Consider the following 25,030-nt stretch of genomic DNA (forward strand, 5'->3'; position numbering starts at 1 on the left):
TTACGTAGACTTTAAGCAACTGAAGATGAAATGATAACCAGTCCTTTTCCTAAGATCCACTAAGCACAGTAGCACTGATACATTTATTGAACAGAAAATAGTATAGTTTGCACGTTAGTCTATTAACTGCTTCATATTCATTGGTTTAGCATCCAGGGAGGATGACAACACAGTTCTAAAATTAAACCAATCCACCATCTTAGTTATAAAGTATTGAAAAGCAATTGTTGAGATTAAAATGATAGGCAGCAATAGGTTAGACTCCTAAAAAGGATGTGAAACCCTGGTCTCAAATATCATGCAATATAAATGTATTCTTTGTTAATTTGTAGAACCAAAAAGGAAGCATTTAATCCTTTTATGTTGTTTCAAAGTTATGATCTCAAAGATCATTCAGTTTTGAGCATTTGAACCTCTATAAACTAGTTTACAAAGCTTATGGAGTAAGTTATGTCAGGGAGCAGGGACCAAAAAAAAAAAAAAAAAGTGCAGAATCTTCCTGAATTTTCTAAACTTAAAGAATTCAATCTCTTAGCTGTCAAGAGTTTTATATGAAGCCACCATGAATAATAATCTTTGCTTCAGGGAAAGTGTCCAAAAGTTTTGTTAAATCAAATTTACCCTTGATCTGAAGGAGGCAATTATAATGATGTCATTTCTTGAATTATCTTAAATAAATTTAGAATCTGAAAGAACCATAATGATTGGTGAGCTCATACAGATTAAGGGCAGCTACAAATACCAGTAAGGACATCCCCTCCCATTTTGCATCGCCCAGGCCATTCTCCTTCTGCACAGAGTAGTTCATCAAGTATTTTCATTTCTTTATACTTCACCTGTTCCTAAAAGTATGTATTTTATATTACAGTACATGACTTCAGTAGTAGGTGAACAAAGGCCTAGATAGATAGAAAATAGATAGATAGAAAATGTTTGCTAGATGTGCTCCATAAAAGAGTCTTTAAAAATTATGGGGACCCTCAAAGACAAAAACATTCCAACTATCATACAACTAAAATTGTTACTATCTTATTGGTAAAATTTAGAATCACTTCCCTTAAAATGTTGTATAAAATCTGGCTTTCAAATTTAAAATCCAGAGTTATTTTAATGTGGAAACTTCAGTGAGTATTATAGTGGTATCTCCTACTATTTTGACTTTTTTTGATTTTCAAGCACGCACCCGCCCACCTACACCCCCCCCACACACACACATTGGTCTTTTGCCCTATTGCTTGACATGTATTTTCTCTTATGATTTTAAGTTTTTATTTTTCTTTTCAATTACTCAGGTTTCAATTAACATCTCAATGATTTAACATTTAGCACACTGATTAATAATAATTACAATACTTAAAGTTCTTGTCATAAATGTATGAAATTGCGTTATTTACTGACAGGTTTTTTTATATGAATATAATTCATTAGTACAAATGATTATTTTTCTCTTATTTTTAAGAGTCTATAGATTGAAATACTGAGCTTTTTTTTTTTTTTTTACCTTTTAGCTTTATTCACTGTCTATGTTTTTCTTTTTTTTTTTAAAGATTTTATTTATTTATTCGACAGAGATAGAGAGAGCCAGCGAGAGAGGGAACACAAGCAGGGGGAGTGGGAGAGGAAGAAGCAGGCTCCTAGCGGAGGAGCCTGATGTGGGGCTCGATCCCATAACGCCGGGATCACGCCCTGAGCCGAAGGCAGACGCTTAACCGCTGTGCCACCCAGGCGCCCCTGTCTATGTTTTTCTTAATCCCACTAAATGAAAGGATTCAGGTCTAGTGATGCCTAATTCCAAGCCGATGCATAATTGCAACTACCCTACCATTATACAAAGAATGATATTATTTATACTTCAGTACTCATTCAATTTAACTAAAACGATTTAAAAATTATACTTGACTGAGTTGAAACATTTTCACACCTGAAAGTCTTCCAATATGTTAAGTCCTGTTCTTTCTTTGAGCCTCTTATATTTATATTTTTATTTCTTACATCTGATAAATGGTGACTTTAGCAATGCCTTAAATTAGATTCCCCTCAAAACCTTTATTAGCTTAATAGATCTCAGTTTTATGAAGTCTAACCAAGATCCCATTTCCTCCTTACGATATTCTCCCTGGTTTGTGATAATACTCAGAGCATTATCTGTTTTTGTTCCATGTTATTTTTTTTCTGATACACATATTTAACTTCAAATATTAGAGAGTTTCTTCTACTAATCAGTGAAGTAAATTATGGCCTTTTTAAAAAAAAAGATTTTGTTTATTTATTTGATAGAGAGTGCGCATGCACGAGCAGGGAAGGGGGAGAGGGAAAAGCGGGCTCCCCACTGAGCAGGGAGCCTGATGTGTGGGGCTCAATCCCAGGGTCCTGAGCTGAAGCCATGACGCTTAACTGACTGAGCCACCCAGGTGCCCAGTTATGGCCTTTTGAATTTGATTTCAGACTACTAGAACATTCTTTAAAAGGGCAAGTATAAGAAGACCTGCTCACACATGTAGACATGCAGGTGTATCACATTAATACTTATGGACAACTTAGAAAAAACTTAAAAAAACAGAAAGGAATAATTTAAATAAAATGGAATATTAGGCAGTATTAAAAATGATGATATGTACTGAAATGAGACTCCACAGTTTGAGAAGCTAAATAAAAGTATATAAAAACATGCATTTGACATATTTTACTGAGCATTAAAATGGTATATCATAAAAATAACATAAAATAAAATTTGCTCATAAATACAAAAAACTCCAAAATTGTGTTTATATTTTTGTATGTATTTAGTAATAAACTTGTATTTATGCATAATATAACTAGTAAAGATAAAAAATTAATTTTCTTTCATTCTAGAAAGCTTGGATTATACAGAATTCAAACAATAAAATTAAGATTAACCACAATGTCTAATGGTTTAAGATCTTTTTTTGACTTTTATCAAAAATTCTGCTCAAGATTTTTAATTTTGCCAAAGAACTTCAAAGTAGAGAAACAAGACACACTTAATCAGGTCTCTCTGGAAAAATCTTAGTCAGTGTAGCAATTTCCCCTTAATTTTTGAGCAAATATGCCAGGAATTCTAACTGCTAGCTTCTTTGTGCCACTTTTGAAATTATGTGTTTACCAATTCTTACTTAAGGATTTCAGTGTTCTTCGTACATGACCAGCTCAGCACAGTGCCATGTCACCTTCACATTTGATGTCTGTCCCTCCTGTGGTCAACAGTTAGTTAGTAGATTAGGTTGTTTCCTGTGTAGAATTTTCCCATATATTACCTTGCAGATTTTCTTACAGATTTTTCATCTATTTTTGGGTGTGGAAATGTCCATATATTTTTAATTACATTCTGGGGAATTAGACACAAATTCCAAAAGTGATTTCTGTTCTTCATCTGTGTTAGACAGCAGTTTCTTTCAGTTAAATCTTTCTGTTGGGTGTGTGTGTGTGTGTGTGTGTGTGTGTGTGTGAGAGAGAGAGAGAGACTATTGCTTGCCTTATTTTATTTTTGAGTTTTCCAAAAATTTATTGAAGCAGAAACAAGTTGGTCAGATACTTGTTGGTAAAAAGTAGTTCTAATGGTGTTCAAAAATACTTTTCAGAAAGTATTCTAGCACAAGTGTTCTTCATAAACTAGATTATGTTGTAAACTTTTTTTTCTAAATCTTTCAGGAGTGTTAGTTCTTAAGACCTAGAGATTATTCCTATTCCAAATCTATCTTGTACTCCTGAAAAACTGCAGAAAGTCACTTGAAAGCTGTTTCTTTAAGATAAGGATTTCTTTTTTATTTTTGCCGGTAGTATATTACTGCACCGAGTGTGTGTAATTTTCACTGAAGGTTGTTGTGATGCTGTGAAGTTTCATTGATAACCTGCCCAGCTCTAGTTTCAACCATCTCAATCAGAAGTATCCTTTCTGATTGAGTGTCAGCCAGAGGGAGTGAATCCAGATTGGTTTCCCTCAGGTTCAGGGAAGAAGCTTTTGGAAGGGGCAGAGCCATCCTGCTCTCCTGCTTTCTGGCAGCTTCATATAGGTGGCAATCTCACTGCCAAGAGCCATCTTGTAACATTCAGCAGCTCTTGGTATTCCCAAAGGTGACCTTCTTTCATGTTCGGAATCTCCCCCAGCAGGCAGCCAGTGGTGTCTTGGTAGTTAGCTTCAATGGCATTCACGTGGATTTCACGCACCTGGCGTTCCAGGGACCCATCAGTTCCTTTGAGTGCATCCACTTCACAGGTGAGGGACTGCACCTGCTGCCGGTGCTTATCTGACTCCTGCTTCGCCTGGCGTAGGGCATCATTGTCCAGTTCGCAGCCTCAGAGAGGTCAGCAAACTTGGACGTGTACCCTTCCTCAGCCTCCTGAAGCTTCTCCACACCCACGCTTTCACACTGCTGGAGCACATCACTCAGGGCTTGTCTGCTTATTTTAAACTTAGTTTTACTTACAATGAAAATTTTGAGATCTAAATTTATTTTATTTCCATATGTTTTTCTCTCTCTTATTGATATCCTTTTAGAAGGACATGCTTGGAATTTAGATAAATATTTGTTTTCTAAGTATCATTAGCTTTAGGTGAATGTCGCCATGTATCTCAGTAACGTAACCATCATTCCTTGTGCTGCCAGAGCATTTCATGAGGCCTCTTATAGTATTTGTTTACACAGTAACTTTTTGTTAGTTATATTTTTATTACTGATGCTTGCTAACTGTCTATGGTAATTTATTTAAACATCTTCCCTCGCTCTTGGTATGTGCATATGTAAAATCATACTTAATGAAAGCCACATTGCAGGGATTAGGATTTTATGAGATATGTGTATGGCACTGAATCTGTACATAGTTCCCTGAACACGTTTGTATCATTTATCTGTGCTCTCTCTCCCTATATTTTTCCACTCATCTCCACCCTTTACCGTATCATAAAATTTTCCTGTTCTTTTTTGTAAAATCATTCCCAAGCTTCTTTATTTCTCCCATACATGATACACAGAAGGAAAATTTTTGAACTAATATGCCTTTATTTAGATTTTTAGAAGTCATATCTTTATTCAGTGCAAAAGACATTAGTATTGTGCGTGGGGGAATTAAAAATATCCTGCCCAATAACCCTCCTTTGTTTGTTCATATCTGTATATTTTCCAAATGTCAGGCTCCAGTTGAAGATTTGGAGGTGATTTTACTTTGTTAATTTTTATGATAAATATATGTACATTTAAAAAATATATATATACTTTATTGTATATGAAATCTTTTTGTAGAAAGGATTTGAAGTTAAGTGCAAATTAAATAGATGCACATTTATATACACACATGCGTGCACATTTATGTATTTGAAGACTTAGCAGCAGAAAATAAAGATCATAAAAAGGAGGAGAGAGAAACATCCCTGAAGGGTAAAGTAACTGAATATTAAATTCATTTCTGAAAATTATTATAGATAGGAACATTCAGTAAGCTAATATGAATCATTTGGTATAATAATCAGAATAAAAGCATATTGATTTCTACCAAGAAATGATGTTTTCATGCCATCAAGTTATAAAAGAACTATTTTGTAGGAATGTTTTTAGTCAAAATTAAGCAACGTGTTAGGTAATGTCATCAGCAGAGAGTTAAAATATGGAAGTGACAATTTCTTTGCATGACCTTTGGGGATGCAGACCATTAGAAGTAGATCAACTGAGTTTCTAACCTTCCCTTTAAGACATTTCCCACCACAAGTTACATAAAGATTGACCTTGGCTGTTTGATTTGTTTGTACTAAACTCTATGAAACGAGTCAATGTGTTGACATTTTCAGTGCTATCAGTTTGGATACAATCAAATTGTTGGACTTATAATGACGTAGTTAATAAATAAATGTCATTGACAAATTAAATACAAGCCTACTTTCTAAAATTAGAAAAAAATTGGTTGTTTCTGAAGAAGACCTTTGCCTATGTATGTGAAAATCTTTTTATCAAAAATTTTTAGTTGAATGTTTTACTTATTTTCTTGCAATGTTTTTAAAAAACATTTCTAAATTCTAACAAATGACTTGGTCCCAACATGGCTATTTTATGAGAGACATATTTTAAGTTGAGGATATATGTATTAAAATTAGAGGTATATTTATATTGATAAAGAGAGAGTAGGTACTAAAAATAAAGAGACCATTTTTTTTTCTTAAGGATATTTCACTCTTCCTTGGGTTAGCATATTTTCTAAGGCAAGAGCCATGAAATAAATTTTCTTCCTTATGTAGGTAGGCTCGACATCAATTTTTGTTTACAATTTGAAACTTTTATTTTGCTGCCTAGCTTTATTTTTAAATAAGGCAAGCTGTGCTAGATTTAAGAAATATAATGTTGAGCTACCTTTATGTGTGTTTTCTTCAATAGTAATTATTTATATTTATCACAAATATGTTATAGTTTTCTTGTTGTTCATCTCCTTACAATTCTTCTATAAAAGGTAGCATCCTGCTCTAAAATAATTAAAATGATTTATATATCATTATAGAAGAATTAAAGATATGAATAGAAAAATCATAAATATAATAAAAATGAATTAGTATATAAATATATTCTTAACCTTCCTAATAATGCATGAAGTACAAATAAAAACAATAGTACAGTCTTTTCTAATACAACAATTTTGCAAATTAAAAAAAAATCAGTGCTGACCCAATAAGTAGTCAGAAGTCAATTCTTTTTTTTAAAGAATTATTTATTTATTTTGGGAGGGAGGGGCAGTGGGAGAGGGTGAAATAGAATCCCAAGTAGACTCTCTGTTGAGAGCAGAGCTTGATGTAAGGCTCTATCCCAAGACCCCAAGATCATGACCTGAGCAAAAGAGTCAGAGGCTCAACTCACTGAGCCACCCAGGTGTCCCACAAGTGAATTCTATTCATAGACAATGTGGAGTGTGAAATGATATAACTTTTGGGAAGATAAATTATAAATGTATCATTAAATCTTAATGCATATACTGTACTAATTACATTTTTTGCAATTTATTCTATATAAATATTTTCATGAGTGAGAAATTGTATAAAATATTATAATATCTATAATAGTGGGAAGAATAATAAAGTAAGTTAACAGTGCTTTCCTTCTCAGAAAATTTATTTTATTTATTAATGCTATACATAGACGTAACTCAAAAGAACTAATCACATAGGCCAAGATGATAAATACGTAGAAAGCTCAATATATTGATCTTCATGAGATGCATTTGTAACTGTAACTTCAACTATCCTTTTGTTGATATTATCATGAACCCAGTCATGTTACCCCAGATTCTAACTAGCTTCTGCGAAGTGCATGCCACCCTCACGTGAAGTTAATCTGTAGCACTTGCTTACACAATCTGTGTGACATAGGAAATAACTCAATAAAAATTTAGCTTTTATTGTCGTCATCATCATCACCATCATCTATGTGACTTTCCTTGATCATCACTTTTCATACACACACACATACATTTAAAGCTAAATGGAACTTTTAATATTTTCCAAAATAGAAGGAAGTATTATACCTGCAAGAGACACTTAGAATATTTTGATAGATATGTAAGTAGTCTTAGCATAAGAAATTTTTATCTTTGAAATAAATATCTAAATTTTGTATTTTTAAGAGCATAGAAAGATAATGCCACAGACACTGAACTGTCTAAATCATCTCTATTTTCATCCTTCAGTTATACATAAAGACCAAGCTAAGTATTCTGATTGTCTTCCGTAAGACTTTATTGAGTGTCGTATCTTGTTCAGTGAATAGCAGAAGGATAGAGGCTGGGGAAGGATGAATGTGAAGACTAATGTTTTTCGTTATCTTTGTAGCATGGCTATTGCCCCATTCCAAAATTTTAAATGGATACAGTTGTCATAAAGACAAAGCAAAACAATAAAGAAACAATCTGACTAAAATATAAAACCTCTGTAGCTGTCACAAAGTACAAAGTAAAACAATCAGCAGTGAGTTGGAGGCATCCTCTCACAGATATTTTAGTCCGTATGATGACTGACTATAGAAAAGAATAGTAAATAAGGAATATCTTAGTTTGAATTTTGCAGTGTATCTCGGTTAACCTACCACCTACTGGTGTTCCATGCTTCTAATTCAGAATTATGACTTCCTGAAAAAAGATTCAGGAAAAGCTCACCTCTAGTGAGAAGTTCATCAACTTTTTTTTGTCTTTTTGTCATCTTTCTTTACCTCTGTTCTACCATTTATTCACTAAGGAGTGTGTATCTATATTCATTTTCACCTTTCTGCTTGAGGAATTTAAATGTCAATACATTTCTACATCTATCTAGTGATCTACATGAGACAGTGACACTATATTTTCATGGAGTGGATAGGTGTGTTTGTGGGTGGGGTGGGGTGGGTGGAGGTGAGGTTATATAATTTGGCACCAGACAAATAAATGTGCTCAGATGCTATTTTTCCTATACTACTTATTCCCTTAGTGTACACTGACGAACATAAGGACAAAGACCAATATATTAAGGATTGCAGAACAGAAATAAACATGTTACCAATATATTAAGGATTGCAGAACTTGAAATATTGAGTAGCTTCCCCATCCATGGATTTCCTGCCCTTGCATTTTTTGATACATAAGAAAAACAGTACCTTATTTGTTTAGCTTAAGTCTAATGCATCCTTTAGAAATATAATAGATTTCTTATGTAGCATTATTGACCTATCAGTGATGTTAATTTGCCATGCGTGTTTCTTTAGCTAGCTAAGTATTATACAAAATATATTCTAATATGCATTTGTGATGTTATGAACAAAATAAAAATGCACTAATAGTATAATATATGGTAGTGTGTGTGTGTGTGTGTGTGTGTGTGTGTGTGTGTATTGTAATTCATGAGTACAGCTATCTTCCTGGGACACAGAGATAGAAGTTAAAGGACTAACTGGAAAGGGACAGGCGCTAAGGAAGGCGTGAGATACATTTCTTCTTGGAAAACACTAATCCCATTTAGATATTATAGGGTAGTTGGGCAGAGGAAGTGGGATGAGATAATAAATTTCCAAAATTAATGAAAATATTTACCTAGGGACATTCTGGAAGAGTGCTCTTTATAGAGTGTGATAGATGAAAACATAAAACTGTTTCCACACAATATTCTAGATAATTAGCTTAATAATGAATTAGGTAATAGTCATTTCCAGTCATGAAAAGATTTGGTCCACAGTTCTGATGAATGGCTGTGTCACATTTAGCAGTTTAGGAGTTATCTATAGATCCATGCTGAAGATTAATGCAGATTACATTTATTTGTCCCTAACTATTTAAGAGGTTAACCTTCAACTAGATTTTCCCAAGCACCATGGCAAGAAAGATCTGGAATAGGACTCAAGGAAAATGTACAAAGGACAATACTGTCAAGTGTCTGCTCCAACAAAATTAAAGATAAATGTATTTCCTTTACGTACCCACCACTCCTGAAAGAGTAAACAGTCATCAAAAATCCAAGTAATGGCATTCTTAAAAGTTTGATACTTTGTCAAAAAAAAAAAAAACCCCGAAAAACAAAAGACTATGTTTGTTTACTTTCTTTCATGCTGGGATGAATTTGTTTATCTCCCCTTGCCCCATCTCCTCTTCTAAGAGAAATGACGTACTACATGGATGTGAAATAGTTGTCCAAGAAAACTGATTAACTCAAGAACAACAAAAAAATTCATTTGGCTCATTTTATTTAAGTAACACTGTTCTGAAAGGAAGGTTTTGGATTACTCTGCTTTAAAAAATCTGCTAGAAACCACTTCAGACAATGAAAATACCTGATAAAGATTAAATATACTTTTGTTTTATTTTCAGATTGGAATAACTCTAATTGACCTTGTCTCCAAGTAACAGATATGGCAGACCTTGAGGACTACCCTGAGTCTATCTGGACTTGTGCATAGGTGGCTCACCATTTCACTTGGGAAACAGACACAGGCATAGCCACAATAGAAATAGCATTTATTTCTGTGAACTTCTTCCTTCTTACACTAAAGCAGATACCTCAAATGAGACCAATTATAGGACTTTATCTAAAAATTTTGGCTAAAATAACTATCCATACTGCCATTAATGGCTATTTTATGTGTTATCAATTGGGAAATTCAGAATAATAAACAAGAAACAAAATTGCAGTTGCTCAGAAAAGAGAGATCAGGATAAGAAATCTAAGCCCTGGTTTAGAAAAATCCTATGAATACTATTCTGAATTATTGAACTTCTAAAATTGTGTCTGTATGATTTCTTTTTAATATTCAAACTTCCATATGAAATATTTTCAATGATTTAGGGTTTATGAATACCTATGAATCAATTTCATTGCTTTGATGTGTAACATATCAATCTCATTACACTGACTCATATACGGTATATTTTCTATTAATTCCTATAAAAGTCACTCTGGAGTTAAATATTTAAAAATAGAAGCTACAGCACACATTCTGTTTCAAAAATATGAACCAAAATCGTTCTTAGGATGTTTCTTTGAGGAATACTTTGGGGGTTTTATTTTATGTTATTTCAAAACATTTTCCCAGTATTAAGTTAAAAAATAAATCCATTATTCACATTCTTTTAGAATTGGATTAAGGGAATTATCAGTGAATTTCATTTTACTAAATAGACAAAATTATGTAGTGGGAACAACTTCGTTAGAGCAACACATTTAGACTCAAAACAGAATTTTTAAAAAAAGATTTATTTATTTATTTGAGAGAGCGCTTGTGCACGCACACGCAAGTGGGAGAAGGGGCAAAGGGAGAGAATCACCATGCAGACTGCCTGCCCAGAGCAGAGCCTGACATGGGACTTGATCCCATGACCCATGAGATCATGACCTGAGCCAAAACCAACCAACTGAGCCATACAGGTGCCCCTCAAAACAGAATTTTAATTCACTGTCCTCTAGCTTTCTACCTATTACTCAGTTCCCTCTATGGAAACTAAATATCCACCAAACCTCTATCTGAAACTTCTGGAGAGTTTTTAAAATAAGTTGTTTTTAATCAGCTACAAATTCCTCTATAATTGTCACTAATTTGTTCTTATTTTGTCATCAGGAGAAGGACCAACACTACTTTACTCCCTGTGTGGCCTTTTTCCAGTATACGTTCTTAGCTGGACATCGTTTTTCTTTATAGATAGTCCCAAATAAATCTCAGGATCCATTAATACATAAAACTTACAGGTCTTTTTTTTCCTCATTCAGTGAGAAAACTAATAATAAATTAGTTTCTTATCACTTCATGATCCCTTGAATCTTTGGATTCGATTGTACACGGAAGGTCTATTTCCAAAATTGCAAGATTATTTTTATTAAGACTGGATACTTGAACTGATTCCAAAGAGTTGTATTTGGAAAAACTTTTTTAAAAGATTTTTTTTTTTAATTTATTTGAGTGAGAGAGCACAAGAGTGCGGTAAGGGGCAGAGGGAGAAGCAGACCTCCACTGAGCAGGGAGCCCAACTCAGGTCATGATCCCAGCAAGCCCTGAGTCAGAGGCAGACGCTTAACCTACTGAGCCACCCAGGTGCCCCATGGAACAATTTTTAAAGATAATGGGAAAGATTGCTCAGTTGTTCCTTTCATATAGAATTTTAAGACTAGCTTCTAAGTTAGATTATTAATATGTGACTATGCTTCTATTGCTTCTACAAATATAAAAACTAGGAAAACTCAAAGTTTTTTACACATGTATTCTAGGAGTGACTTATTTCACAGCTGATGTCACACCCCTACTCAGATTGACTGAGTTTAACTCTTTCCCCACTTTTAAGTGAAAAAAAAAATGATGTGACCATGAATAACTGGGGCAATTGTCACAGTACCAGAAAGTGAATTGAGATTTTTAGATCCAAAGTAACAAAAAACCTTTGAAATGATAAATTGCCTCTATATTTATAGTTTTGTAAATAAAGAGAATTCTTATAAAGAACAGTGAAGCTCCTGCTAAAGTTTTTTATTTTTTAAAGCCTTAGAAAGGGCAAAAATAGAACTGACGATAATGATAAAGCAAAAATTTTGACATCTCATATCAGTTTGAATGGCATGTTATGTTGCTTTCCTGTAAGATGAATCCTAAGGTAAAAAATATTCCTTTTTGGATTCAAATATGCAATTGTGTGTATTTTTTGATATTTCTGTTTGAAGAGGAAAGATCAAGGTTGCAAAAAAATTTGATTTTTCTGAAAAAGTCATTATGTTGGCAAGGGTGAGAAAATTTTTGTTTTATTAGGCAGGTCCTCATCAAAGGAAATGTAGTCTATTCTTAAGGGGATGAACGTTACCTCAGTATATACGGTTAATTGAGCTTCTTAGATCTGCAGGTTTATAGTTTTCATTAAACTGGAAGATTTTTTTGTATTACTTCTTCAAGTATTTTTCCTGATCCTTTTCACGTAGGGATTCCAATTATATGTATGTATATTAGGCTGTTTGAAATTGATCCATGGCTCACTGATTCTCTGTTTATGTTTTATTTTCTAATCTCTCTCTCTCTTCTTAGTCTGTATTTTATTCTAGATAGTTTCTATTGTTATGTCTTCAAGTTCATTAGTATTTTCTTCTGCAGTGACTGATCTGCCCTTTTTCTCAGCTATTGCATGTGTTATTGCAAACAATGTTTATTTCTCTGTTTGTCTAAAGTTTGATTTAGATTATGGTTTGGATTTTCTACATCCTCCATTCAAAATCTCAGCATTCCTCTACCTTCTTGAACCATATATAGTTCAAGTTATAGTTATATAGTTATAATAACTGCTTGCATGTTCTTGTTTATTAATTCTATCACTTGTGCCATTTCTGGGTCTCTTTCTATTGGAATAAATTTTCACCTTCTTATGGATTGTCTGTTTCTTTGCATACAGATAATTTTTTATTGAATACCAACTGCTGTGAATTTTGCTTTCTTGGGTATTGGATATTTTCATATCCCTATAAATATTCTTGATCTTGTTCTGAAGCACAGTTATTTTGAAAACATTTGATTCCCTAGAGGCTTGCTTTTAAAATCTGTTAGATTTTAAAATCTAGCAGTGCAGCCATGAATTTATGACTAATTTTGCCCCACTACCTAGCCAAAACCCTTTGATAACCCTACTTGATGCTCTCTGAATCATGAGTTGTTTTCCATTTTGGCTTGTCACAACAAGAATTATTCCTGACTTTGGTTTTGTTTCAGATTAAGTGGTAATATAATCCTTATTGACTGTTCTTTCACTGGTCTGGGTTAGTTTCCTCACCATTATATGTGAATCATTTCTCAGCTAAGAGCTCTAGGGTGACTGTGTTTGCAGATCTCTGGAGCCCTCTCTTCTGTGGTATTCTGCACAAGAGACTCCAGCCACCTTGACTTCTACAGATACCCAGTTCTCCTTCTAGATAATTGCATTTTTACCATGGGGACTTTTGAGATTTCCTTTCTGCATATTGGTCACATGTTCTTGACCTCTTCTGGTTTTAATTCACTATGTATGTTGTCTCTGTTAAGTTCCTATTGCTTTTCAATTCAGCTTCTCTCTTGAAACCTGCATAAGCTATAGGTAAAATATTAGGAAGAGTTCACATAGTTGGTTATTTACTCCCTCGAAACTGCTGCTGTTGTTTTTCTCTTGCTATTTAACTTTGAATTCTATTACACGATTATTCCTTGTTACATTATGTTAACATTTCAATTATTTTTCATGTTATTGTGGCAGAAGGTAAAAACTTATTCCAGGTTTTGCATTATTTTAAGCCAGGGGTAGGCAAGCTACCACCCATAAGCCATATCTGGCCTTCAATCAGGTTTGTAAATAAAGTTTCATTGCTCATTTGAATACGTATTGCTCATGGTTGCTTTCACATTATATTGTCAACACTGAATAGCTGTGACACAGCTCATTTTACATCTAGCAAAATCTAAAATATTTACATTCTGGTCCTTTACAAAAAAATGTCTGCCAACCCTGTTTTAGGCTTATGTATGTGTGTGTTGGGGGACACTTGTATATATTTAGTGTTTATATATCAAAGCCAAAGTGTTTTTGGACTTAGTATCAAAGCATCTGAATTAAAATTCAGCTGTAAAGCTTATCAACTATTTAATTTTATCCAGGTTACTTGACCTGCTTAACACAGCCTAATTTCAAAATGGAAATATTATACATTTAATACTTATAATTAGGAAAAATGATAAAATGCATTGAAATTACTTCATAGTACATATTCAGTAAAGCCCCTTATTTCCCCCATTACTAAAATGAAGCTCATGAAAAACAAGATAGGGGATATATATGTTTCCTTTACAAAATAGAAAATATGTACATCTGAAACATCATTAGATTGGAAGTTCATTCTCTTTCATTGTTGTCTAGGTGTCAATGTTAACCTCTAAATTCTTAAATTCGTAGAAGAGGCAAGTACTCCTACACAATCTTTAACAAGGACCTGATTTTTAGACTGAAGCCTTTGGTAAATAGATCATTTCATAGCTGTGGGATAGCTATGGGATAGCTTCTTATAACTCTGGACATGCTTTATAGCAAAAATCTTTTTCTTTTTTTTTTTTTCAAAAATCCTCTTGTTTAAAGATTGTTTTCTCTTTCCATTTTTTCTTTTGTAGTTTTATTTACCATTCTGTGCATATTGTTTCAGATACCCAGAGACCTAAGTGAGAATATCAGTCATGAGCTGGGCTGTGGTACATCTGCGCCCACATCATTTCTGTGTCCTCCCCCACTTTTACATTTTAAGCGCTAAAAAATCAATGTTCACATTTAAGTTATTCAAACAGGCCATTTCCCTGCGTGATAACTCTCTCTCTATGAGAAGAGAGGAGTAAAACTCCCATAGTCATGAGTGTCCTCTGGCTCTCCCTGGACTGAAAAGACCTTGAAAGTGTTTTTGTCTACAGTTCTGAAGAAGAAAGATTTTGGGCAGGCCACACCGGAAACTGTTTCTCCTTCTGGCACAACTGCTCTGTGGCATACAGAAGACTGGAAGTTTGATGTTTGCTTTTCTTTGTAACTGTGACACAAAAGTGCCGATGGCTGGGCTTTAGCCTCTGTATCCAGTCTAAAGTGCCAACAGGGAGAACATGAAAGGCTAAATTGAGAACTGCAACTTCAGAAAACTGAAATCATTTGGGTAGGCAGAGCTTGATTTTTCTACTAGGCTGATTTACTTCCTGAACATTCTAAAAATAAATGTATGAAATGTCAGACATATCCTGTGAAATATAGTCATAGAAGTAAAGAAAATATTTTAAAATACACATGCATATTATTCATGTATTTGGATCAAGACTAAGAGAAAACAAGAAAATGAAAAGTCTAAAAAAAAAAAAAAGAACATGAAAATTCTGATTTGCTTGTAACACATTAAATAATTTTTCTTGTTTTGAAATGTCTTACTAGGTTTCCTTAATAAAATAAAGTTTATTTTAGAAGGTGAACATTTAAGATAAAATGATAAAATGTGAAATTGTTTTGTGAAGAAATATTATGCTTCATACTGTGTATGTAACTTTAAACTACCAATTTAATTTTTATTAATAGTATTTATTAGGAAAATGTTTTTCTTTGTGTTTCAATTTAGCCTATTTTTAAGTCCTCTAAAAATACAATTTGATCCCTATTGTTTTCACTAAACTACCAAAAAAATCTTGACTATGTTTCTTTAAAATATTTTAATTAACGGATGACATGTTATTGATTTTATGAATGCCTGGTGGGATATCTGAGTTTGTGTACCAAAATGATGGTTAGTCTCACTGTTGGCTATTCGTTGCCATCAAGGATTATTAGATTCAGAATCTAAGAGGATGTCAATAGAATAAAATTTACCTTATGTTGTATCTTATGTGGCTCTGCATGCAGCATATATTGGAAATGTCTTAGGCATCTTAGTTAACTGATGATTTGGTTACACAGGAGTGGAATTTAGTTGCCAAGAAAATTAATAGAATCCAACTGGGAATTAATAGAAAAAGAGTATCTCAGAAAAGGAACTGGGACTCCCACTTGGCTGGCCAAGAGTACATCTTTGGCATCCTATTCAGTTCTGGCTGTTGAGTTTTAAGGAAAAACAAAACCCAGACTGAACCCATTCAGGGCAGTGAGGACGTTTTGAAAGCATTTTGAATAAGAGATGAGGGAACTGGATGTGTCTACCTTGAAGAAGATTAGATGACAGGAGGAAGAAGTTGTGTCAGTCTCAAATATTTGAAAGATAACATGTAGGAAAGAGTTGTAAACTCTTCTCTCTGGCTTCATAATGGTATAATCAAGATCAAATGCCAGAATTTAGGGAGATGAGTTTGCATTCAATAGGAGGCAGAATTTTAGTGTTACCCAGAGATGAAAATTGTAGGTTTTGACAGGTAGCGAGTTCCCCATCTCTATTAGGTCATCTTTTGACAGGGATATGTTCAAGAGAATTGAGAGACTGTCAGCTCGATCAGACTTTTTAAGGTTCTTTCAAATTCATAGAGTATGAAATCTATAAATTTGTTCACATACACACACATGCATACACAAAGCAAAAGCAAAAACAATTTCTTTCTGCACAAAGTTGCTGGCCCCTACTCTTCAGATTTTATAGTTCCTTTACTTTTGTTAAAGTGATAGAAAGGACTAAATAGGACATAATCATTTAGAATAAATACCAATCTGATTGGATTTTGATTTTTAAAAAATATAATTTCTTAAGGTTTCAAAAAAATCCGGTTTTGTGTTATAGTAAAGGATGGGGGAAAAAAAGAAAGAAAGATACTGACAGGACGCTGGAGGCTCTAAAGGGGTCAGAGGCTTAGACAGAGAAGTGCTGCTGTTCCCTGCAGGGCGTGGTGGAGCTAAGGTTACAGCACATGTTGGTGATGAACTCGGATTCTGAAGTCATACCGATATGAGTGCACATTCTGGCTTTGCTCTTTTCTAGCTGTGTGTCCTTGAGCAATTTATCTCAGCATTCTTGGCCTCAGTTTTTGTTCCTCTGCAAAACTGAAACAGCAAGAGTACATAGCTCTGTATAGTTATAAGAGAAACACAAGATAATACATGTGGAGGATGTGGTACTTTTAGTGCTCAGTGATTATAATTATTACTGTACTCTTACACATGAGGTACATTTGCTTTACACTGACAAATTCTTAACTTCAATGACACAAATATAAGATTCACATTGAGGAGCGTGTGTGTGTGTGTGTGTGACAAGATCAGTAATTATGACTTTTAGTGTATGTGGAATTCTAGATTTTGTTGTGTTTTGTGTTTTTTTATATGATAAGGGAACTTGACCCTCCGCTAATAAACAAGGAATGATGATTATCTAAAGCTATAATCTTATCTAAATAGAAAATAAAAGTATTTTTGATGTTCCCAAGATATGTTGAATGGTTGTTTTCAAATTATTTTAAACCAGTGTGTTCAGATTAAAGAAATGAATTCAAATATGTGGCTAATCTCATCTTCCTGAGAAAGAAATGCTGTTCAAAAGTAGATAAAATTACTTTTCTTTGAGTCTGTTCTTCCATTTAATCCACCTACAAGTTAGTGTTTTCTTCAGTTTTTTTAAACAATGGTGAATGGTGGTGCTCTTCCAACTGAAAAAATACATTCCATTATACATTATAGTTTCAGTAGTATCAGCTAAACTAACAGAATCAGATGATTGTTTAAAAAATAAACAAATAAAATAAACTTTTGTGAGTTTCCAACCTCCCCACCCTAAACAGGCTGACACGTTTGGTGAAATAATGTTTTGTTATAATGTAAGCCTTATGAAAAACCATAACATCTCTTTTTAAATGTTTTCCCCATACTTAATTAGTGTTATTTAATTTAATAATGTGTGATTTAATAATAAAAATACAAATGACCATATTATAGGGGATTCTAAGATGTTTAAGACCTGTCCTTGTCTAGTGGGAGACGAAGATAAGTTTACAAATATATACAGCTCAAGAACATATGTTCAAGATTTTACATAAGAGGGAAAAAACTAAACAGAGTTATATAGAATCAGAGAAAGGAGAAATGCATTCATTCAGTTAATTCAATGGAGGCTTCATGAGGGAGGATGCATTTGATGGCTACATCAAAGAGGATGTGGAATTTGGAGAGAGATGAAAGAAGGCACCTTTGAAAGAGTTAAGAGTCTGAAAAACACACTAATGTGGAGAATTGTGTTTATGTTCTATCGACCATTCTCTTGTGGCTGATTTGTGGAAGCCTAGAAAATTAGAGGCCTTTACCAGACCCCTTTTCTTTTCTTTTTTTTTTTTTTAAAGATTTTATTTATTTATTCGACAGAGATAGAGACAGCCAGCGAGAGAGGGAACACAAGCAGGGGGAGTGGGAGAGGAAGAAGCAGGCTCACAGCAGAAGAGCCTGATGTGGGACTCGATCCCGAAACGCCGGGATCACGCCCTGAGCCAAAGGCAGACGCCTAACCGCTGTGCCACCCAGGCGCCCCTACCAGACCCCTTTTCTGACTTAAGTCACATTCATCTCTATTATTTACATTGTTTACCACTGTAATGCCTTCTGAGGTTTTCTTTCAGCTCATTACCCCAGCCTCTAATATTAGAGTTTCCCTCCTGTGCTTACTCTAACATGTATAACCAGTCTCTCTCCCTCCCTCTTCTCTCTCTCTCTCTTAGGACATATGCTATTAATTTCATTTTCTCAAATCTGCTAAGCTCTTTCTGATCATTCCGCCCAGAATGTTCTATATCCCTATCTGTCTCACCACCCTATCTTTCCCTAGTTAATTGCTCTTTATTCTTTATGCTGCAGCTATTATTTCCTTTAGGAAATCTTTCCTGACACCCCATCTTGCATACCTCCTGTGTGCTTCACTTGACCAGGAATTCCGCTGTGGCATTACCACACTTGTTTATAATTTCCTATTTTCCTGTCTGTATTCTATCAGCCTAGAAATGCGTGAAAGCAGGAGCCCTATTGCTCTTGTTTCTCCATTACTTAGCACTGTGGTTGCCAAGAAGTATATATGAACATAGCGGTTATTCTTGGTTCAGTGAATGAGTGAGAAAATGAGTACTAGATTCATTAGCATCTTAATGTCTTGAGAATTATTAGAGTGTGAATGTGGACTATCCAAGCTAGTAGCATAGGGATAGCATGGCTAGAGACCCTGAGTAGTCTGGGGCAGCTGAAACACCAATCTTGATTGGACACCGATGACTAGTCAGTGAGAGGATATCTCTTTGGAATTCACTCAAATAGAAACAAATGGGTTAACATGTGAGAAAAAGAGGGGCGCCTGGGTGGCACAGCGGTTAAAGCATCTGCCTTCGGCTCAGGGCGTGATCCCGGAAGCATCTGCCTTCGGCTCAGGGCGTGATCCCGGCGTTCCGGGATCGGGCCCCACATCAGGCTCCTCCTCCATGAGCCTGCTTCTTCCTCTCCCACTCCCCCTGCTTGTGTTCCCTCTCTCGCTGGCTGTCTCTATCTCTGTCAAATAAATAAATAAAATCTTTGAAAAAAAAATAAAATGTGAGAAAAAGATTAAAGCAACAGAGTGAAAAGAAAACAAGACCTTTCCACATTTTTTGTCAAATAAAGGTATATTGAAAGTAAAAGACATTGACAAAAGGAGTATCAAGAAAAAAGTCAATAATGGAACATTTTTTAATGGAACATATTTTTTTAATGATGGTTATGTCAAGTTGAGAGGCATAAAATAATGACTGTTATTGATTAGTGAAATTTTAAATAAACATGTTAACTATGGATGAAAATTTGTAAGACCAAGTTTCTATTTTATATTTATGTTTTCATTTTTGTTTTTGTTTTTAAACATTAGTAGATGGAAACACACATGTCAAGTTGTGAAGATAGTTTAAAGCTACACTAAAAAAGCTCTGTCTATTTCTGGGGATGCCTATGCGTCTGGTTTTTTGACTCTTGGGCAAGATAAGGACTGTTAAATTCAAAATGTAATGTTTAAGATCCCTGAAGACCCTCTGGGTAATTTCTTTATTTATGGTCTGCAACTGATCTAACCAGTTTGACAAACTTGGCTTGATGCTCTCCCCAAACCAAGAGTCCTTATACAGATCTTACTGGTTCAAACCACAGAAACAAGGACACTTGGGGAGCTTGAACATGGGACATCTCTTAGACTAAAGATGGAAAAAGTCTGCACTCTATTTCTCTTCCTGAATAAAGTGATAATATTATGCTTTTCCAGAGCCCTGTAAAAAGCCAAACATTTATTTAAAAGGCATGGAAACTGAAATTTAATTCATAAGAGTTCCCTTCCCTTCCTTCCTCCCTCCTTTTTCTTTTTTCTTTTCTTTTCTTTTCTCTTTTCTTTCTTTCGCTTTCTTTCTTTCTTTCTTTTCTTTCTTTCTTTCTTCTTTTCCTTCCTTCCTTCGTTCGTTCGTTCCTTCCTTCCTTCTTTCCTTTTCTTTCTTTCTTTTCTTTTCTTTCTTTCTTTCTTTCTTTCTTTCTTTCTTTCTTTCTTTCTTTCTTTCTTTCTTTCTTTCTCCTTCCTTCCTTCCTTCCTTCCTTCCTTCCTTCCTTCCTTCCTTCCTTCCTTTTTCTTTCTTTCTTCCTCTCTCTTTCTCTCATTTTCTTTTTTTTCTTTCTCTTTTGCTTTCATGATAGCTTTAGCTCATCCAACTTTAATGCACTCCCCCCCCCCCCCCAGTATCTCGAGATATACAGGTAAGTGCATTTAGGATTTTCCAAAGGCCTAAATTCAGTGCAAGTTTTAGAAAAAATAAACTTTAAAAGCAGTGTATCATATATGCTGGCCAGTGGATCCACCAAAATGACTGTGTTTATAATTCCTATAATTTATAGTTATTTGTATATTAGATTTAAGAACAAAAAGATGTGAGGGTGACTGGGTGTCTCAGTTGGCTAAGCGTCCTACTCTTGATTTCAGCTCAGGTCATGATCTCAGGGTCGTGAGACTGAGCCTTGTGTCAGCTCAGCGCTGGGTGTGGAGCCTGCTTAAGATTCTCTATCTCCCTCAGCCCCTCTCTGCCATGATCTCTCTCTCTCCCTCTGGGAGGGACGGAGAAGGAATAAAACACAGGAAAAGAAACACAATTACATTTATCTTAAAATCAAGTTATTAACTATTTTATTGCCTGATTTCTCGGGTGTAATATAAAATGAAAAATTTTTAAAAAAAGAAAAAAAAAAGGAAAACACTGCTTCTCAAATAGCACATAACAATAATTATGATGATTTGCAGATTACAAATTCTGTGACAGGCATTGTGATAAGCCCCCTACCACTCTGTTCTTATTTGATCTTCTCACTTAGTAAAATAAAATAATTATTGGTACTCATTTATGAAAAAAGCTTTTTCAATTTTAAGCTAAAATTCAGATTGAATTTTACCCATGAGGGTAAAGCTAATGTATTAATAGCAATTGCACTCCGTTTAAAAAAAGAAAACAAAACAAAGTTAAAGAGTAGCTTAAGCAAAATAAGGATTTCACTTTTTTATCATAGAAAGAGAAGTTTAGAAGTAGGCATTTTAGGACTGATATGGCGGCTCCCTCATAAAATCAGGATTTTGGACTTTGATATCTCTATATACCTAATCCTTTACTCCTGTGTCGATAGTTTCCCTAGTGAAATTATTTTCACTGTTAATAATAATAATAGTCATAAAAATAATAATAGTGTGGCTTAAATTCTAGAATCTGGTTTTCCTTTCAGAGAGAAAAAGGAATGGCAGTTCTTGCCAACTGAGTCTGTCTCACCATTTTAAGATGTTTTCTCAAGCCCCTTCCAAAAACTTCCACTGAAGTATCAGCAGCCAGAAATATATGGCTTAGTCAGTTTTAATTGCAAAGAAGTCTGGGGAATATAGCTTTTTATCTGAGCACTTTGCTACTACATCAAAATCAGAATTCTGGTAATGGATAAATAAAAAAGAAAGGGGGCAATATATTTTGTAGTAACCAGAAATCTGTATTTATAAAGGGGCAGAGTTAAGATTTGAAGGCAGATTTTCTAATATCAAACCCAGGACAAATCTATGTTACAAAACATCCCTTAGTTGCTCTGGCCTCAGTCATGTGCTAAAACTTGGAATGGAATGAAATGGAATACAATGGGATGGAATGTGGTAAAGCACTCTCGTGAATCTGGTAAATGTCACAAATATCAGTCAGTATATCAACAGGGAAATGGAACAGTTGGGGAATGCTATATAAATATGGTACGGGTCACAAAAGATATGTGAAGGGCTTCTTTCTTTTCTAGTTTATTCTCCTGATAATTGAAACCCTGTAAAATATTTACCATTTGCCAGGCTGACCTTACTTGACTGAATTAGTTTAACTGTCAGAGAACATTGTGAAATATCAAGAATAAGAGAAATATGCTCTCTTACTGTAAGATACAATTTATTTTAGGGGCTTGCATGAAGTCCAAGACCACAATAGCAATGCTGATATATTACTATTTCCATTCCCCATTTTTCTAGGGCATAGAAACATATTTCTGCAGAATTATAGGAGCAAAGTTATTATAAATACTCAAACCGCTTCGTTTTAACATTTGATTTGTTCGCCTTACAAATCCACCTTCCTGACTCTGATCAAACCTTAAATCATGTTGATACTGAAATTATTACAGGGTCACTGCAGATTATTTGTTTTTTTTCTTGGCCCTTGCTTGAAAATCCAGGCATTTTATATGATATATTGATAAAATATACTCAGTAGCAAATCAAAGTCATGTGAAAGTGAGTTAGCTAAGTATATTCTAACTGCAGATAAATAAATTAAAAAGAAAATCACTTTTTAAAATAATTCAGTTGTATGTTAGGAATATGGCAGTTTAGAAAATCAACTTATGGTATTTAAAAAATATGAAGAAAATACTTTAATGAATGTGGTCAATTCTAAAATTAATTAATTTTATTCTTAAAAAAACCCTAGGAAACCTCTCAAGCATATGTTAACACTTAAGCTTAGAAATCTATTATTGGTATTTATTTAAGCCACTGATATTGTTTAATATCAGCCAAAATAGACTTACATCCTAACAGAGACGGATTCTGAGTTATATCCATAAGTTCATATCTGTTCTACTCATATTCAAAATTCTCAGAAATTTTCCATAAAGTATATTATAAGGAAGAATTTGAGCCAACAGATATGTGCTGTTCTTTATACTCATGTATGTAGCATTTAGCATAGTGGCTGGCATTAAAAGGCGTTCAATAAATATAAGTAAATTAATAAGTGAATGTATTAAAAGAAATTGGTGACAGAGTTTCTAAGATAGAGATATTTTATGATATTTAAGAGAATCACAGGATACCCTAGCTTTTCAATTTTATGTCTGTTTTATAATTTAAGTTACCATACATCCTGTTGGTGTTTAATCATGTTTGAGTAGAGCTTATATATGTTTATGCACACAACTTGAAAAATCTTCTTTTTTATTTAGTTCAATAGCACCACTCAACTTATTGAAATGAAACTTACTTTAGGTTTTATTATATTCTGGTTCAGTTTAAGGACAATAGTGTTTATATCTCCTTTTTGCTTCAGACATTCTAGATCAGACAATTAGAAGCAAGACAACTATGCATTTGTTGCCTACAACACTGGGAAGATTCATTTTCCTTACCCATTAACTGTCATATCAAATAAATAGGCTGAGAGTTTCTTTGTGATAAATGCACTCTGTTTAATGCAATGAGACAGTCTTTTAATTTGAGAACCTAGCATAGTGTCAGTTAAATCTCCTCTGCTGATTTAATTAGCAAGAAGTCAATGTTAATTACTTTGCATTTAAACTTTTGGAGCCTCACAGATGAAAAAATATATAATCCTTTTTGAAAATGAAAAAATCAAAGCCCAGTAATAAAATCAGTTTGTATGGTTTTTAAGGGTGTGTAAATATGTTAAACAGCTAATGAATTATTCAACACTGTACGTACTTGGAAGATGTACAGATTTTAATGAGCCTCCCTAATTCTACTTTCCTACCATCTTACATTATTTTATTCCAAGTTGTTTTTATTGGATAGTGTTCATTAGAAGAAATAGTCATCAATTTACCATATCTTGAAATGAGGAAAGATAAAATATTTATTCACCATAAATTCTTATCAACTAATTGATTATACTGCCTTATATAAGGTAAGCAAAGTAAAAGTAGAAACCTCATTTTGATTATGTTTTTACACAGAAGCTATCTGTCAAACAATTACATAAAATCCAATTTTTTAATATGTGTCAACATTTTAAACTATTTTGTTATGCCTTCGTTTTGAACTCCTGGCTCGAACAAAGCTCAGTAAGAGAGACTGCTAGATATACAAAACCTTGCTTCATCACAATTTTTTCAGAGGCACAGAAAATATTTCTTATTCCTTTTATTGGCAAAGTGACATTGGGATATATTGGGGTGGCTCTAAACATTTGATGTTAAGAAGGAATGTGTTGGGTTTTTTGTTTTGGCGTTTGTTTGTTTTTAAATTTTGAGTGGAGAAAAACTAAAGGCAAGCTCAAAATAATTGTGTTTGAGTGTGCAAAGAGCTGTCATGACTCAGGGGATAGAGGACAAAATCTCACAACAAAGGATCTAGAAATCAGTGTACCAAGGAGTTAACAGTGGATGTCTCCAGATAGGAATCCATATATTCATATATTTTGCAATAAACATGTTTTGTCTTTTGGAGTATTACAGTGAGATTTTAAAACAGGCATAGAGAATTCTAGAGCTAAAGGATCAAGGATGAGTAAGTGAGTATCTAAGAAGTGTTATTTCAGATTGCAAAATCTCCATGTATTTCAAACTCAAACCTCCACTAGTGGTTACATGTCTGTGTTGATTGCTATTTCTAAGCTGATTATTAAAAGGTCAACTGATACCAGTTAACATCTTTATCTACCCTGGTATAGAACATGGATCTATGGGGGCGCCTGGGTGGCACAGCGGTTAAGCGTCTGCCTTCGGCTCAGGGCGTGATCCTGGCGTTCTGGGATCGAGCCCCACACCGGGCTCCCTGCTCCCCTGGGAGCCTGCTTCTTCCTCT

General features: G+C 34.1%; 1 protein-coding gene and 1 pseudogene across 3 annotated transcripts in view; one reads left to right on the plus strand and one right to left on the minus strand.

Moving 5' to 3' along the window:
- LOC113265101 (zinc finger protein 133-like) overlaps nt 1-25,030 on the plus strand; it is a 50,699-nt gene that overhangs the window by 14,039 nt on the left and 11,630 nt on the right. The window lies entirely within an intron of this gene.
- LOC113264935 (vimentin-like) lies at nt 3,828-16,885 on the minus strand (annotated as a pseudogene).

This window comes from Ursus arctos, unplaced genomic scaffold, assembly GCF_023065955.2.
Source record: "Ursus arctos isolate Adak ecotype North America unplaced genomic scaffold, UrsArc2.0 scaffold_23, whole genome shotgun sequence".
Classification (NCBI taxonomy): domain Eukaryota; kingdom Metazoa; phylum Chordata; class Mammalia; order Carnivora; family Ursidae; genus Ursus; species Ursus arctos.